At 50.4% G+C, this 14,623-nt stretch overlaps 1 pseudogene; it reads left to right on the top strand.

The window, feature by feature from the left end:
• Window positions 1–1,540: 1,540 nt before the first annotated feature.
• LOC141374954 (small nuclear ribonucleoprotein Sm D2 pseudogene) lies at window positions 1,541–2,147 on the top strand (annotated as a pseudogene).
• The last annotated feature ends 12,476 nt before the right edge of the window (window positions 2,148–14,623 follow it).

The raw sequence follows: 14,623 nt of genomic DNA, 5'->3' as shown, positions 1-14,623 counted from the left end.
CCATGCCCATGCTCCGGCCCTGTTCCAGTCCGTTCTAGACGGCACACATTCGTTTGCACCTGCATGCCCTCGTTGATGACCACGAGAGCTAGGGTGCATTCCCATTTGAGGACATTTCTCGCCATTACCCATATCTTCACATCATAATGTCCACAGGTTTTCACAACCACCCAACCAGATAGCTTCCATCATCATCCCAGGCTCAGGAAGTGGAAGCAACTTGTCAAAGTCACACAGTGGCCAAGCAAGAACAAGAGCCCAGGTCTGTCTGACTCCAGACCCCGGCCTTCTAACCTGGACCCCACACCATGAGACCTTCGCGGGCTCTCTTCCCAGACTGGGTGCCCTTCGAGGACAAGACTGTCAGATTCATCTCGAGTGACACCTTTCACGCCTGCACCCCACACATCCTCAGTATTTGCCTGATTGAATGTGACCCTGGTCCCATCCTCTTAGGTCCTGAGGGAGAGCTGGTGATCTAACTGGAGATGGGTACAGGACGGGAATGGGCTTTCTGAGCCCCTCACCTGTCTGAGCTCCTACATAGCTCTCACCTCAACTGACTTTTCCCTTCCAGCTTCCTGAGCCACATCATTTTCCAGCGGAGGAGGAGGTGGAAAGGTTAGCAGCCAGGCTCGGGGTGGGGGGAACCTCCAGAAAGCTAGCTCGTCGTGCCTCCATCCACACTGCATCTCTCAGGGCCAGGAGCTAAGGAGCTATGGCCTCTGGGTCTCTGCCACGCAGTGCTCACTTGCTAGCAGAAGTCAGGGGTCTAAGAAATGATGACAATGCAGTTTGGTCGAAGGCTGTTGTGGGTTACAGGAGCACATTTGAACAGCACCTAGTTTGGGACATTGGGGAAATGTCACAGGGTAGAGACACCCATGCATGTACTGGGAGTCAGCCAGGAAAGAACGTGGGCAAGTATTCCAGGAGGGGAAATGACATTGACAGAGGCCCTGAGGCCAAGATCTTAGTGGACCCAGGACGGACGCTGGGGACTCAGTCCGCTTGGACAGTGATTAGAGACAATTTGTTGACTATTCACTTGGACTCTTGGTGCAGATGGGACCCTGCCCCAGACACAGTCATAACCCAGCTCTGCATTTGGAGCTGATCTTTTTTTGCAGGGAGATGGGTACAGTTTTTTTTTTTTTCTGTAACTCACATGTTTTATGATTTAACTCTTATGATTTGAAAAAATCCAATAAAGACATTAACTCCAATGACGACATTAAAAGAAGACACATAGGGGGCGCCTGGCTGGCTTAGTCGGAAGAGGGTGTGACTCTTGATCTTGGGGTTTGTGAGTTTGAGCCCATGTGGAGTATGGAGATTACTTAAATAAAACTTTAAAGAAATAAAAATAAGGGATGCCTGAGTGACTCAGGCGGTTAAGGGTCCGACTCTTGACTTCGTCTCAGGTCATGATCTCAGGGTCTTGAGATCGAGCCCCATGTCGGGCTCTGCACTGGGCGTGGAGCCTGCTTAAGATTTTCTCTCTCTCTCTCCCTCTCTAAAAAAAAAATAAAAATAAAAGAAGACAGCTCTCTTCGGAGGCAGCAGCAACGCGGAGGAGACGGCGCTGATCTGGGACCTCAGGCACTATCACCATGAGCCTCCTCAACAAGCCCAAGAGTGAGATGACCCCAGAGGAGCTGCAGAAGCGGGAGGAAGAAGAGTTCAACACAGGTCCGCTCTCTGTGCTCACGCAGTCAGTCAAGAACAACACCCAGGTGCTCATCAACTGCCGCAACAACAAGAAGCTCCTGGGCCGCGTAAAGGCCTTCGACAGGCACTGCAACATGGTGCTGGAGAATGTGAAGGAGATGTGGACCGAGGTCCCCAAGAGCGGCAAGGGCAAGAAGAAGTCCAAGCCAGTCAACAAGGACCGCTACATCTCCAAGGTGTTCCTGCGCGGGGACTCGGTCATCGTGGTCCTGCGGAACCCGCTCATCGCTGGCGAGTAGGGGCCTCCTCTCCACCATCAGAATTCCCGCCCTCATCCTGTGAAGACCTGCCCTTTGTAATGGGAATAATAAAGTCCTGTGTTTTTTCTAAAATAAATAAATAAATAAATAAATAAAAGAAGACACATAGGAAAAAAACAACAGGGAATGCACCAAAATAATAACGCTTATTCAAGATGGGAGGATTCTTGGTGTTTTCTCTTTGCTCATGTTTTCCTCTACAGCAGCCATGCTATCACATGGGGTGGTTCTGCTGCCATAGAACCCGCATCCCCACACCTCCACCTGGTGACTCTCCGTTCTCAGCAGCCAGTAAATCCTGACCTTCCTGTTTAATCCTTCCTTTGCTTTGTTTTATTCCTCCCTTTTCCCCTTAACTCCATACTAGTTATTTTGCTTGATTCTAAACTTATCCTTGGGGCACCTGGGTGGCTCAGTTGTTAAGTGTCTGCCTTCGGCTCGGGTCATGATCCCAGGGTCCTGGGATCGAGCCCCGCATCGGCCCCGCATCGGCCCCGCATCGAGCCCCGCATCGAGCCCCGCATCGGGCTCCCTGCTCGGCGGGAAGCCTGCTTCTCCCTCTCCCACTCCCCCTGCTTGTGTTCCCTCTCTCGGTGTCCCTGTCAAATAAATAAATAAAATCTTTAAAAATAAGTAAATAAACTTATCCTCAACCTTAATTCCAAATATTACTAGAGATCATTTTTCCCTGGACCCTCGCCTCTTTACAAAATACGGAAAGCCTGGAGTCCCAAGACCTCTTGTGGCTATGTACTTGTGTTCTGGCAGTTGCCCTGAGTTGCGTTTCTTCCGTAAGGTAACATATGGCACTAGGGCAGATTCCAGGTTCTCAAGCTGAGAATGAATGAATACACGGCCCAAAACTCCCCAAACCACGGAGGATCCTGGAAAGAAAAGCATCATCTGGATCCATTTCCTCTTATGTGGGGTCATTTCTGCCCGGTGTCATGGCAGGCAAAGGCCTCCAGGGGGCAGTGTCCGCCCAGAGAAGCGCCCGAGGGCGGGGGAGGCAATTCCTAGGAAGGCCTTGCTGGGAAGGTCTGGGCCTGCAAAGCCACTGGCGCAGACCAGGTCCTCAACGCGCCCCACACAGAAGTGGGGTTCTGTCTGGCAGCACCCCTCTCAGGAGTCTGGAGTGACCCCAACCCCCCCACAGGTGGTCAGGAGCCCACTGGCTGTGAGATGTGAATACTGACAGCTGCCATTTCTCAGGGTGCACCTCCTTGGCAGCCAAGGGTACCTCTGACACAGACCTAGTTTGTCTGATCACATCTAGTGTAAACCTGACTCAAAAATATCATCTAGCCCCTACGGCACGAACACAACACAACCTGCATTCTCGTCATCCCTGAGGATTGAAAGGGGTCATTTCTTGACAGCCCCCCCTCACAGAAGCAGTGTCACCAAATAGCACCCCACTTGAGCTCTGCTCAGAAGGGGATGCGTCGGGGAGGCAGAGAGGGGAGGAAGGCCAGGGGCCCAGGGCTCCACTGTGGTGGGAGAAGAGTGCCTGCAGCCCCCGGCCCCTTCCCCGGATGCCCTGGAGGCATTGTGATGAAAGTTCTGGGTCAGGTGGCCGTGGACAATGAGGGAAAAGGTGACAGCCACACACTCAAACCAGTCACGAGCCAGAGGTTTCCCCAGAGAAGGGGTTGATGGTGGTAACAGCTACCCTTTACGAAGCACTGTTGGTCAGGCAGAGAGACAAGCATGTCACCAGGCGCATCCCATCCACATCTCCCAACCACAGAGCGCGTTAGGTGGAGTCTCCCCATTTCCAAACTGCAGTTCATGGGGTGGAGTGACTTGCTCCAGGTCACAGGGCTGATTAGTAGCTGCGCTGTTGGACCCCGGAGCCTGGCCAACGGAGGCTTGTCCTGCCTCCCCAGCAGAGGCCCAGCCTCCCTGGAGTCTTTCGCCCAACATCATGCATTGACAAAAGGAGGAGTTAGAACTTGAACCCAGAACTCTCTGAGCCCTTAAGCTCAAGGTCTTAACCACAAATCTCTGCTTTGCTTCTTAGAAGTTGTATCTGCCCAAGCCCTGCCCTGGTGGCCAGGTCAGTGGCCAAAAATGAACAGCTTTGGCCTTGGTCTCAGCCTTGGCCCCTTTCTCTTAATTCCTCTGAGCAGGAGGCTTTGCTCCCTTCCCAGGGACCCTCTCATTCCTAACATCAGGACAGGACCAGATCCTCTCCTGACCTTTAGCTTCCTCAGCCTCTTGTGTTCATCCCAGAATCCCAAAGGATCTCAGCTGGAACAACCATCATAGCAGCTAACACTGGGAGAGCGTGCTCTGTGCCAGACCCCAGGCCTAGAGCTCAGCATGACTATTGCCTGTGTTTGCACAGATTCCTAAGAGGTACATACTTATCTCCATTTTCCAGAAGAAGCAAGTGAAACTCAGAGAGGTTAAGTCATTTTCCCAAGGTAACACATCTAAGAAACAGACTCAGAGGTTAAAGATTCCAAAGACGTGCTCTTTAAAGTCCAGGTAATAATTTCCAAACCTCTGATTATCACAATTATCTGAAAGGGTTTAAAAATAAAGATTTAGGTCCCGTAGGGATTCTGATTTTGTAGGTCTGGGGCAGGCCTGTTTTTTGTTTTGTTTTGTTTTTTAAGATTTTATTTATTTATTTGACAGAGAGAGACACAGCGAGAGAGGGAACACAAGCAGGGGGAGTGGGAGAGGGAGAAGCAGGCTTCCCGCTGAGCAGGGAGCCCGATGCGGGGCTCAAACGGATCATGACCTGAGCCGCAGGCAGACGCCTAACGACTGAGCCATCCAGGCACCCCAGGCCTGTATTTTTTTAACGAGCTCCCCAGGTGCTCTTGATACATGACCTCCCTGGTGAGTGTTCCTTGGCAGTTGGTGAAATTGCTTCTAACCACCGGTAATAACGTCCGATCAAACCCTGCCTTCAAACCAGCCATAGTCCTTTTTTTTTTTTTTTTTTTTTCCCCAAACCAGCAATATTCCACCTCTTCTAGAGAGTCCCTGGACCCGGAGAGCCAGCTCTAGCTCAAACTCAGGCGGGATTTGATCTGCCTTCTCCCCAGAGCCCTCTCACAGGTCCTGGTGTTTGTTAGCTCTGCCACTTGGCTGGAACTGACCTGCAGCCCTGCCCCCCACCCCAGGCATCAGCAGACCGGCCCAGCTGGTTTGCTGGGGAGCAGCTCCGCCCGTCCTGCCATCTTAGGGCTCCTCTTGCTTCTGACTTACCAGGGGCTCAGTTAAGTACCTCCAGGAGCTGGCAGCGGGGACCACGTGAAACAGGGCTGGGCGGGGAGTCACTTTGACCGAAGGCTGCATTGCAGACCACAAGGGGGCTGGAAGGCGCCCCCAGACAGCACCCCCCCCCAACCATCACCACCGGTTCCAGTCACACCCTGGCCACCCACCTGATGCTTGTCTCTCTCGGTCAACCTCCACTGCCCCCGGACAGGAACATCTCTAGTGTGACTAATGTGGGTCCCTCCTGCTCTCCAGCCCATCACAGTCCCACCCTTCCCGTTAAGGTGCTTGAAGGAGGGGGTTAGTTAGGGACTGACAGGATTTGCAGCAGAGATCGAGATGTTGATGATACGGTATTGGAAAGAGTTTTTTGTTTGTTTTAAATTTTTTTAAAAAGATTTTATTTATTTTTCAACAGAGAGAGAGAGAGAGACAGAGAGGGAACACAAGCAGGGGGAGTGGGAGAGGGAGAAGCAGGCTTCCTGCTGAGCAGGGAGGCCGATGCGGGGGCTCGATCCCAGGACCCTGGGATCATGACCTGAGCTGAAGGCAGACGCGTAACGACTGAGCCACCCAGGAGCCCTTGTTTGTTTTTTAATCTGTGGCCAAACAAAGGAAGCTCAGCAGGCTGAGCCACGGATGGACAGTTGCAGGAGGCTGGGTTGGCATGAACCTTGCCAAGCCTATGTCTCCTCATCTATAATGAGGTAAAAGAGAAAAAATAAATAAATAAAACGCGCTGTGAGCACTTCACGAGGGATCATAGCTATAAAGGTGGGTTTAATGATTCTAAAGATACAGGCCATTGTGTCAGCTCATTATTATGATAATGCATTTGTGTTCTAGGCATATTCCTGGTCCCCGAGGAGGAGTGCAAGGTCCTTCTCCCTTAAAGTGGGACCTTTCATGAGCCTACCTTCTGGGGTAGTAAAGTCCAGGGAGGGGTGAGGAGAGGAGGGCTGGGCAGGAAGGAATAAGAGAGGGGGCACCGAGGAGAGAGATGGGAAGGGGAGTGGGCTGGGGGCACCTATAAAGAGAAAATTCTTACCTTGCAAACTGCAGTTATCTGGGCATTAATATTCAATAAGCATTTTTTCAGGCACTGCTCTAAACTCTGGAGATGCAATAGTAGGAAAACAAATAATCCCAGCCCTTGTGGAACTTACATGCTAAGGCTGGGAGAAGACAGTAAAGCAAATAAAAAGTCCCTTGGATGGTGACAAGTGTCAGGGAGAAGATTAAACAGGGAAAAGAGATGGGACCTGAAGTTTATAAAATTTGAGCCTCCTTCCCCTCCTCCCCCAAAGACATATTGAATGAATTCAAGTTTAGGTCCTGGACCCAGGAAGGGGCCTATTCTGAAGTAATTTATTTTTTCTAAGTTTTTTTTTTTTTTAAGATTTATTTCTGAGAGAGAGAGAGAGTAGGGGGAGGGACAGAGGGAGAGGGAGAAAGAATCCTTGAGCAGACACCTCTGCCCCTGCTGAACGCAGAGCCGACACGCGGCTGGATCCCAGGACCCTGAGACGATGACCTGAGCCGAAACCAAGAGCCGGCCACTTAACTGACTGAGCCACCCAGGTGCCCCTAAACATGTTTTTTTTTTTTAAGTCATCTTTCCGCCCAACGTAGGGCTCAAACTCACAACCCTGAGATCAAGAGTCACGCGCTCCACCAACTGAGCCCCTGGGCTTCTGGGGCAGTTTTAAACAGGGTGGGAAGGTGTCAGTGGAGTGGAGACCCACAGGAGGAGACAGAGGGGGCCCTGTGGACACCTGCGGGGACCAGCAAGTGGAGAAGGCCTTGAGACAGGAGTGTTTGAGGAACAGTGTGGAAAGCCAGCAGGGCAAACAATGGAAAGGGAAGGGGTGGGGTGGGGGCGGGGAGCAGGTTGGGAGGGTCTTTGAAGCCACTGTTAAGGACTTTGGCTTCTATCCTAGGGGAGCAGGGACAACGCTCTGCATAGAAAAGTAACAAGTCTAACTTGCATTGTTACAAAATCCCTCTGTCCACTAGGTGGAGGGGTGACAAGCAACGGACCTAGGTGAACGGTGCTAAATGGTCAGATTCTGGAAACAATAGTATTTTGAACACATAGCCAGCAGCATTTGCTAATGGATGAAGTATGGGGTGTGTGGGAAAGGGGGCCTGCTGGGCTCTGGGCCAGAGTGACTGGAAGGGTGGAGTTGTGCTCCCTGGAATGAGGAAGTCTGGGAAGATAAGGAGCTGGGTTTGGGTTCTGTGAGGTTTGAGCCGCCAAGAAGCGAGAATGCTAGGTGACAGGCATATGGGGATGGAGCCCCTGGGGAAGGTCAGGTGAGACATATAGATGGGGACACCGGCCTTGTAACATCCCCTGGTTTTGACAGCCATGCATTTCCCACTGACATCACCTAGGAGGGTGTGGGCCGAGAAAAGAGCTGGAAGGAGGTTGGGGGCACCAATGAGGACAGCTCAGGGGAGGGGGGGTTCCAGCAAAGAAGACTGAAAAGGAACCAGGGAGGGAGAAGAAGGCCCAGGGGAAGGCCCTTGAAGACATCCCGGGAGGCACCTCACGGTGACCTTGGCAAGAGCGGTTTCTGGAGAGCAGTGGAGACCAAAAGTCTGATTAGAGGGGCTCCAGGCATCATGGGATCGAGTCCTGCATCGGGCTCCCTGCTCCTTGGGAGCCTGCTTCTCCCTCTGCTTCTCTCTCTCTCTCTCCCCCTCTGAGTCTCATGAATAAATAAATAAATAAAATCTTTAAAAAAACAAAATACACAGTGTGGGTTGGGGTTCACACCCTGGCCCCTCCGCCGACAAAGGCCCACCCTGACGCACAGGGACAGGGCTGCACGCCTGCGGGCAACCGGCAAACGCAGAGGCCTGTGGGATTGCTGATGACGTTGCTGGTGTTTTTTAAGAACACGTTTTGTGCACAGTAGGTGCATGCTGTTGCACATGTTTTGGCTTTAAAAAGTCTCTTTCTTGAAATAATGGACTCAATAGTGCAACTTGAAACTCAACTTACAAATCTCATGTTGCTAACATATTTGGCACAATTTAATGATCACTGTTAAGTTCTAGCATTTTCAGGGTTAAAGACACCTCCCTAAGGAAAACATTTTACCATCCTCAGGGATTTGGAGTGATTTTCCCAGCCAACTGAGGCTGCCTATTGACGTAAGAGTTTGGCCGTGACTTGGGGTTCTCCAGTCCCCTGCAATCAATCCCGAGACCATGACGGGCCACAGTGAGTCCCCTTTATAATCTCTGTGCCAATAAGGACTCCAAAAGGGGTGGTGGAACAGGCCCTGTGCCTGGGTCCCAGTTATCTAATTTTTCCAGCTAATGGAGGTTTGCATACACCCTCTGGTTAGGTTTCCTCACCATTGGATTAGATCCTGCGAATCCAAGCCTCATTTGACTTTATTCCGAATTTTATACATGCAGGCACATATATTTTCATATGCTTCCTATCTAGCAGGGCCATTAACTCTTAGATAAGATTAGATTATGCAGATCTCCTCTGGCTCCAAAGTCTCAGTAGGAAAATCTAACTGGGGATGTACCCAGGGCACAGTTGGGCTGGGTCTAGGTTTGGCCAAGGTCAAGATAGGGGGGCCATCGGGCACCTGGGTGGCTCAGCTGGTTAAGCGACTGCCTTCAGCTCAGGTCATGATCCTGGAGTCCCTGGATTGAGTCCCGCATTGGGCTCCCTGCTCGGCAGGGAGTCTGCTTCTCCCTCTGACCCTAACCCCTCTCATGTGCTCTCTTTCATTCTCTCTCTCTCAAATAAATAAATAAAATCTTTAAAAAAATATATGGGGGGGGCGCCTGGGTGGCTCAGTTGGTTAAGCCACTGCCTTCGGCTCAGGTCATGATCCTGGAGTCCCGGGATCGAGTCCCGCATCAGGCTCCCTGCTCGGCAGGGAGTCTGCTTCTCCCTCTGATCTTCTCCCCTCTCATGTGCTCTTTCTCTCAAATAAATAAAATCTTTAAAAAAAAAATAAAAATAAAAATAAAAAAATAAAAAAATATATAGGGGGGCCATGGTTCAAGAAGGATTAAGAGCACAGGGTCTGGAGCCAGACTACCCAGTTCAAGTCTTTGATTTTTTTTTTTTTAAGATTTTATTTGTGGGCGCCTGGGTGGCTCAGTTGGTTAAGCAACTGCCTTCGGCTCAAGGTCATGATCCCGGAGTCCTGGGATGGAGTCCCACATCGGGGTCCCCGCTCAGCAGGGAGCCGGCTTCTCCCTCTGACCGTCTTCCCTCTCGTGCTCTCTGTCTCTCATTCTCTTTCTCAAATAAATAAAATCTTAAATAAATAAATAAATAAATAAATAAATAAATAAATAAATAAAAATATTTTATTTGTTTGACAGAGCGCGCACAAGCAGAAGTAGAGAGAAGGAGAAGCAGGTTCCCTGCTGAGCAAGGAGCCCGATGTGGGACTCGATCCCAGGACCCTGGGATCATGACCCGGGCTGAAGGCAGACGCTTAACAACTGAGCCACCCAGGCGCCCCCAGTTCAAGTCTTGAGTCTATACCTTGGTGGGTCGTCTACCCTCTACCCACTTGGTGCCTCAGTTTCCCCATCTGTAACATGGGGATCAAATTCCCTGGGAATTTCGGTGCAAGGGTGGGGCCAGGTAAGAGGGGGTGGTAGGTGACAGCCTGGAGCTGCTAAACAGGAAAAAGGGTGGCTGCCTTGGGGCAGTGAATGTGGCTTAAGTAAGCAGGAGTGGACTATCCACAGGTCCAGGCCACTGAGGTCAGAGAGGCAGGAGACATGCGGGTTAAACTGACCTCTGGAGCAACTACCTGCTTAGAACTCAGGGAGGCGGCAGGGTCCTATCCAGACCTAGGTGCTCTCTGCTGGGCAGGGTGTTTCTCCCTGCCAGCTTCCTCACCCATAAAATGGGGATAATCATGATTTCTTCCTTCCTTCCTTCCTTCCTTCCTTCCTTCCTTCCTTCCTTCCTCCCTCCCTCCCTCCCTCCCTCCCTCCCTCCCTCCCTCCCTCCCTTCTTTCTTTCTTTCTTTCTTTCTTTCTTTCTTTTTAAAGATCTGATTGATTGATTGATTTAGAGAGCAGGTGTGCAAGCGGAGGGAGGGGCAGAGAGAGAGGGAGAGACAGAATCTCAGGCAGACTCTGAGTGAAACCCCACATGGGGGCTCGATCCCATGACCCTGAGATCATGACCTGAGCTAAACCCAAGAGTCGGACGCCTAACCGACTGAGCCACCCAGGCGCCCCCAATCATGGTATCTTTCATAGCGGGGTGTTCATGGGAGGGAGCCGGCAGAAGCCCACAGTAAATGATAGGTACTCTTGTTAATATCACCGTACTTTTCAAAGCACTTGGCCTGGTGATCACCGAACGTGGCCTGGCACTGGGCCCTGGGAATAATTGATAGTGATGGCACCAGCTTAGTTTTTCAGGAAGGCATTGTGGGCAGCCATTTTCTTTTTTTTTTTTTTATAACTTTTTTTTAAATATTTTTATTTATTTATTTGAAAGAGAGAGAATGAGAGAGAGAGAGCACATGAGATGGGGGGAGGGTCAGAGGGAGAAGCAGACTCCCTGCCGAGCAGGGAGCCCGATGCGGGACTCGATTCAGGGACTCCAGGATCATGACCTGAGCCGAAGGCAGTCGCTTAACCAACTGAGCCACCCAGGCGCCCGTGGGCAGCCATTTTCTACCTTCTGGTGAAGTTGTTGGTGGGAGTGCCGGAAGAGAGGCCCAGAGGGGACGGACCTTCTTGGAAGGAACAAATCCTGGTCACCCTGGCCCTTAACCCCGTGAGGTTCAAGAAAATGCAGAGATGACAAAACCCAGGTAGATCTTCCATCCAGCAGATTCTCAGTCAGATTATGAAGCTAAAGGTCAAAAGCCCCACCTTCTGACAACACAGGACACTTACCTTAGGTGCAAAAGTCCTCAAGATGATTCTTATTCAGAGGCAATCAAACCAATCTGGATATTGCATCTCCACAGAGGACCTTTTGTCCCCTGATAGATAGATACTCTTTGACCCGCAATTGCTGTTCCTTGGCCTCAAAGGCTTCTTCCTCCAGATGATTTCCCAGACTCGTGCCTGACCTTCTTGAGCTCTTTATTCAAATGACCCCTTCTCAAACTGCCCTATTTAACATTCTCCACTGGGTGTTTGGGCTGTCTTGTTTACTGATGTATTCCTGGTGCCTACTACAGGATCAGGAAAATAGTGGGCACTCAACAAATATTTGTTAGTCCAATTCTGGATAAAGTGGCTGGAAGGCAGGCCTTGGGGAAAGCTGCCCCATCCTACTGGCAACAACGTGTTTTTTGTTTTTTTTTTTAAAGATTTTATTTATTTATTTAACAGAGAGAGACAGGTGAGAGAGGGAACACAAGCAGGGGGAGTGGGAGAGGGAGAAGCAGGCTTCCCTGCCGAGCAGGGAGCCCGATGCAGGGCTCGATCCCAGGACCCTGAGATCATGACCTGAGCCGAAGGCAGACACCCAACGACTGAGCCACCCAGGCGCCCCAACAACAACGTGTTCTAAAGAGAGGAACAGCCCAACGTGGGAGAAGGTCGGAGCCTTCCTGTACCCCTGGGCCACCCACATGGGGTCTGGAGGAAGGAGCCCCCGTACCTGGCAGACAGACAGGAAGAAATGGCCGCACTCTATCACACATGAAAGAAGCAAGTTGTGACACACCGTGCATATTATAATTCCACTTTGTTAAAAAAATTGACCATCTGGGTTAGTCCATGTAGTCAACATATATTAACTGAACTCACATCCAGGTAAAAGAAAAACTTTTCCCTCTCTGCTGACACCACACGTGTGCAGTTTTCCATACAATTCTCCATGGACAAGGACCAGTGTCCTACAATTTAACTCAATTCTGATACTAACTGGCCTGGAGTTAACAGCAAACCCACGGGTTCAGGGCTCAGTCCTACAAGACAGCCCCCACTTCAGATGCTAATCGCGAGTCTTAGGTGGTCACATGTCTGCGGACCGAAAGGCTATGAATCGGGAGTTCCCACGACCCCCTCATCAAGTTTGATCATTTGCTTGAACAGCTCATGGAACTCAGAGAAACACTTTGGTGACCAGTTTACTCTAAAGGATACAACTCAGGAACAGCCAAATGGAAGAGCCACACAGGGTTCCTTGCCAAGGTATGTGGGGAGGGGCGCGGAGCTCCCATGTCCTCTGAGGGTGTGCCACCCTCCTGGCACCTAGATGTGTTCCCCAACATGGAAGCTCTCTGAACCACATCATTTAGGGGGCTTTATGGAGCTCCCATTCAGTGGGCAGGTGTGGTTGAAGTGGGGCCTTATTATGAATGACAAAAGGTGTTCCTTTCACCTTTGTCACTTAGGAAATCACGAAGGTTGTAGGTGCTCTGGCCAGAACCTGGGGAGGAAGACCATGTATTTCTTATTATATCTCAATATCACAACAGGTATTCAATTCCTTAAACACAGTTACTAAGCACCTACTGTGTGCCATGCCTGGGACTAGTTAGTAAGCCACAGTTGCTCCAGCAGAGAGGCAGGATGGCATAGTGGTTAGGAAGGCTGACACCGGACAGCATAGATCCTCTCCCTGGCTCTGAACTCCCTTGCTGGGGTGTCTTAGGGCATGTCATTTGCCCTCAGTTTCCTCTTCTGTAAACCAGGGATAGCCATAGTGCTTAAACCCTAGGCACATTTGAGGATTAAATGAGATTGGGTACGTTACGGCTCTTAGCCCAGGGCCTGGCACACAGCAAGCTCTCTGGAGGCACTTACTCATCTGGCTCATCTCGGCTCATCTTATCCCTCTGTGAGACAGGAACCACTGTCGTCACTTCTACCTGATGGATGGAGGAAACCAAGACTCACCCATGTGGAGTTACTGGCCCAGCTCACATACTGAGAGGCAGGGCTGGGATTCAAACCCAGGTGGTCAATCCCACAGGGCCCCTTGGACCATGTCAGCCCACAGAGGGAGCATGTATTGTGTTCCTAGATGAAAAAGGGACACATCCTGTTGTGATGAGGTTTGGGGGCAGGACCCAGATATTTGGTCCAACACCAGTCTACATATTGCTGCGAAGGCATTTGAAAAACGAAATTAACATGTACTTTGGGGCGCCTGAGTGGCTCAGTCGTTAAGCGTCTGCCTTCGGCTCAGGTCATGATCCCAGGGTCCTGGGATCAAGCCCCGCATCGGACTCCCTACTCTTCGGGAAACCTGCTTCTCCTTTTCACACTCCCCCTGCTTGTGTTCCCTCTCTCGCTGTGTCTCTCTCTGTCAAATAAATAAATAAATAAATAAATAAATTGTTTTAAAAAAGAAATTAACATGTACCTCAGTAGATTTATCAGGTTACCCTCCGCAGTGTGGGTGGGCCTTATCCAATCAGTTGAAGGCCTTAAAATAAGAAGGGGGAAAAAAACTGGCGGTCCCCCAAAGAAGAGGGAATTTTGTTTCTAGACTTTCTTGGGCTCGAGCTGCAACTGCAACTCTCTGCTAGATGTTCAGCCTGCCGCTTACCGCCTGCTGCCCGACCCTGCAGATTTTGGATTTGCCAGGTTCCACGATCACGTGCACGAATTTTTCTAAGTTTATTTATTTATTTATTTTTAGTGATCTCCACACCAACGTGGGGCTCCACCTCACAAATGAGATCAAGAGTCACACACTCCACCAACTGAGCCAGCCAGGCAACCCGATGTGAGCAAATTCCTTGAAACAAATCTATCTCTAGATACACACTTCCCCTTGGTCCTATTTCTCTGAAGAGCCTTGATAAACACATACCCCATCCTAGGAGCCCATGGTGTGGCTCTAGTGATGAAGCAGACAAAGCCCTCATCTCAACAGACTCCTGAGAGATATATTTGTTTTATTTTTTTTTTTAAGACTTACTTATTTGAGAGAGAGAGAGAGAGAGTGAGCAGGGGGTAGGGGCAGAGAGAGAGGGAGAGTCTCGGACAGACTCCACACTGAGCAGGGAGCCTGATGTGGGGCTCAATTTCACGACCCTGAGATCACAACCCAGGCCGAATCAAAGAGCTGGACACATAACAGACTGTGCCACCCAAATGCCCCATTTTCCTGTTTTCTAATCTAAGACCAACTACCCAAATTTTGTAAATTCTAGAATGAGATCCAGATAGACTTCTTATATACGGTGCAATCAAATAAAAAGTTTAAATTCTTAATTGGAAAAAATAAATAAATAAATAAATAAATTCTTAATTGGACAAGGGAAGGGGAGATGCTTGGTGAAAGCCCTGGAAAGAGGCCCCAGAGGGGACAGCTAGATTCCCTGACCCTGGGTTGCCACCCTCCAGATCCCCTGGGGCCCTGAGCCCTCCCCATTGCCCCAATCTGCAGCAGATGTGGAGGGGACTATGGAGCC

This window comes from Callorhinus ursinus, unplaced genomic scaffold (assembly GCF_003265705.2).
Source record: "Callorhinus ursinus isolate GAN/ISIS: 27379988/994484 unplaced genomic scaffold, GSC_fseal_2.0 scaffold24, whole genome shotgun sequence".
Classification (NCBI taxonomy): domain Eukaryota; kingdom Metazoa; phylum Chordata; class Mammalia; order Carnivora; family Otariidae; genus Callorhinus; species Callorhinus ursinus.
The sequence above is the reverse complement of the archived record's forward strand: the minus strand, read 5'-3'. Positions and strand labels throughout refer to the sequence as shown.